This window comes from Zingiber officinale, chromosome 9B (assembly GCF_018446385.1).
Source record: "Zingiber officinale cultivar Zhangliang chromosome 9B, Zo_v1.1, whole genome shotgun sequence".
Classification (NCBI taxonomy): Eukaryota; Viridiplantae; Streptophyta; class Magnoliopsida; order Zingiberales; family Zingiberaceae; genus Zingiber; species Zingiber officinale.
In genome coordinates, this window is record NC_056003.1 from 118,090,279 (window position 1) to 118,094,348 (window position 4,070).

Sequence of the window (4,070 nt, forward strand, 5' to 3'; positions counted from 1 at the left end):
CACTTATTTATCATCAATTGAAGTCATCAATCTTTCTTTATATTTTTCATCTTTTAATCACCACTTATAAGTTTATCATTGATCTATCATCAACAAATCCAATAAAAAGTGAATCATTAGATTCAGGTATTGGTGTAATTGTTGTAGTAAAAGGTAGAATCCGTTACTCTAACAACTCCACATAGCCGATTCTATGACTAGGAGATAAATCGGAAAATTACAGTTGACCACTGAACTATTAACGCAATCATGCTCTAAGTGATAGGATTTGATCATGAGTTTTCAGGTAAAGGATTCAAGTTAGACCTTAAATATACGTGTCTTTAAGTTGTGCATGAACTTGTATGATGCACATGGAACTCGTGGAATTTGTGACTCAATGAGATCGAGTGTGGATGATAACTCAGTGTGGCCAAGGAAGCATGTTCAATGGATTGGAAGTTTAATGGAGTTCAGAAAAGAATGCATGAGGTATGTAAGAGAGTGCAAGACGAGCAACATTGAGTAATGGTGGAGTAGCTCTTGGAGCTTAACTTGGTGTGATCAAGTTGGTTTGCTTGTGATTTGGAAAAAAAAAAAATAATAAACTCAATTAATTTTATTGACTAGTCTTGGGATGATCAGTTCGATTCCACGGAATTTTTCTATCGGTCATTAGGATAAATCGGGAAGCGCACGTGGTAGATAGTCCAAGAACTCAGTATTCTTTAGTTGCACGTCCTATTTTAAAGAAATTTTTTTTATAAATACATCATAATTAGCGATCAAACTATGGATATTTGAATGATAATCTAAATGTTCTACTGTAATACCACCATAGCTCCGGAGATTTGCTCGTGACTCAAGATTTGATAAAGAGAGAAGTATCAAAGTGCCACATTAACCCTCGCTAGAAAAGGTGAACTAGGTGGATAATTAGTAAAGGATAGTACAAGGAGTCAGATGTTGACTCAGTGCATCTGTGGGATTCAAGATCCGACAAGAGGCAATTTTAGTGGCAAAGTCGAGCTACGGGCAAGTAAACATGAGAGTCAAGCCACTTGGATTTTGGGATTAGGGTAGCACTTAACTTAGGTGAAGACTTGATCAATAGGATGATGGAAGTTGAGGCTTAAGTCAATTAGAAAGTGTCTCCAACCAACTGAATTGCTGAGTTGATTAGGCTAGCTCGCAAATAAAATATATTCTTAATTAAATAAGTTTTAGATCCTTCCTTATAAAGTTTAGATCCTGGGGCAATGATGGAGTAACAGGACGTCTTTTCAATTTTTTATGTCTCTAAGAATTAAGTCCCAGTTTTAAGAATGAATTTTTTTTAATAGGCAGTTGATTTAAGAATGTTAGATTAATAGATCATCTGTTGAGAGTACTTTTTGTTTTATCTTGATGGCCAATAAAATTTTTTCATAAAATTGGATGAGTTATCCTTAGGATTAATGACATAAGCAGGATATATGATGCCGATAAAAAAACAATGCAATAGTTATTTATCTTTGCCAAATCTTGAGGCATTTTATCAAACCTTTAATCAAACCTCTGCAATTATCTTTGCCAAATCTTGAGGCATTTGATTTTCACATGATAAACAAGAGCATCAAGATCCACCCAGAATAAACAAACCATTATAAATTCCAGAGGTTTGATAGCAAACACCATTTTTTATAAGGCAGAGATTCTCTTCAATCACATGAATACCCTGAATATCTCAAAAATATCTCCAGCGGTAGCCATGCATGACCCATTATAATAATTCTGTTAGCTAACAAGAGTGACGAATAACTTCACATGGCGATTTTCCATTTGCTTAACCCTAGTTTTCTTGGAGGTGTGGAAGGAAGAAACGACGGATTCTATATCTTTTTCTTTATTTATTTATTATAAAATTATAGACGGAGCAATTAATAAATCCATTTATGGATTGTTTTTTAACATAACAATTTTTTTCACCCATTTCTGGTCGAGCTGGTACTTCGTCCTTGCTTGAATCTCTCCCACAGCACGTCGAACAAACTCATGGTTGCGAGTTTTAAAAATGTAGTTTAGTACGGTATATTATAATTAACAGTAGTGTATATATATATATATATATATATATATATATATATATATATATATATTCATTTAGATATTTAATTAATTAATTCTACAGAAGTTTTCCAAGTAATTACATTCGATTATATAGCTGCTCTTGGAGTAATACTTTTTACTTAATTAATTTAAATCGTTTTAACTTATTTTGATATGATTTTAATTAATATAAATTAATTTTATAATTAAAAAGGATATTTTAATATAATAATACTTTTATGTACAGTTATGCGCCTTTGCCTTTGTGAACTTTGTGACGGGCAGCGCCACCATGGGTAGGCGGTTCCAGTGGAGGACCAAACTGAAACAGAAGAGCTTGGAGGAAGAGGCGTCGGAGGAGCCGGAGAAATCAGTCGTTTCCTTTTCTAGATTCTCGTCGTGTCCGTACCAGGAGGAGTCGAAGAGGTAGAGTTCTTCTTCAGCAGCGGAGCGCCGTGTCCCGCATCCGGTCCTCGTAATGGCGGGCATCGATTCTCACGCCACGACAACACCGCCGGCCTCGTGATCGGGACGCTCTACAGTCACTGCCGTGCCCACGTCCGCTTTGCCTTCCAAACGGATGTCACGGCGGACCGCCCAGCGGTGCTCGTGGAGCTGGCCATGCCCACCTACTCGCAGGTGCGCGAGATGGTGTCTGGGCTCGGGCGGATCGCTCTCGAGTGCGAGCATGAGCCTCCCATCGTCGGGAAGCCGGTCAGGGCTTTGACGGAGGAGCCAATCTGGAAGGTTTATGATCCTATCCGGAAGTTGAGTCAGACAAAGGCCGCCGAAGGTGGCATCGGCATTGACGGAGCGATGACTTTGGCACACCCTATATGTGTGTGTTGAACACTTTGACCCCCCTGGAACTAGGGGCCTGTGATAATGGAACCGGTGGTACTTGAGTCCTGCATATACTCAGACAAGTACACGGAGCATTAGAGATCAAAATCCAGGGAAAAGGTCCCTGGCGCAGACACTCCGACGCTCAAGTTAGGTCATTTTTCTAACAAAACAGTGTATGAAGTAAGAAAAAAAGAATTGCTGAAGATGTGCGCGGAGGGCTTGTGCTAGGGACCTCTTCTTTGGTTTTTGGTCTTTGATGCGGTGATAAGGAGAGACCCACCCTGCTATCACGGTGGAGGTCAAAGGAGGTCAAAGTCAAGACGGTCAACGCGTATAGGGCATCGGCTGGTCGGGCGAAGCATTCATCGACCGGGAAAAAGGATCCGATCCATCGTCGCCCACGGCACGAGGAGTAGTCAAAGATCCAACGCTCAAGGAAGAACGACGTGTAGAAGCCGAGCCGAGCGGCTACCTCGCTCAACCGAGCAGCGGACTCAATATCAGCCAAGCACGCAGACAGTGAGCTTCCGGCTGAGCGACAATCCTGCTCGGCCCAGCGACAAATCACGACAGAGGATTTTCGGCCGAGCGGCTATCCCGCTCGGCCCGACAACAAACAGTACATGGGCAGTGGACTTCTGGCCGAGCGGCTATCCCTCTCGGCCCAGCGATAGATCACGACAGAGGATTTTCGGTCGAGCAACTATCCTGCTCGGCTTGACAGCAGACAGTACACGGGCAGTGGACTTCCGGCCGAGCGGCTATCCCGCTCGGCCTGGCAGCAGACAGCACGCCGACTATGGAGTTCCGACCGAACGACTATTCCGCTCGGCCAAGCAACAGACATAGCAGGATATCTTTCAACATCTTTTTGGGAGCTTGTGTCGTTGACAGGCAGCATAGTCAGACAAAGGATCGTACGGCGGAAGCTTCCACTGTCACTTCAGAGATATGCTCGGTCCGTTAAGGTACTATGTCAGGGACACTTTACTGGCACATATTTTCAGGGGAAGCTTTGAGATGCGTGCTCGTCTTGGGAAGCATATACACGCTCTTCCGGAGCTCTATATAAAGGGGGTCCAACCATCGGCGGAGGTATTTGTTACATGCGATAGTTACTGTTGCGCTACAGTTTTCTTATTGCTCCACTCTTTGCT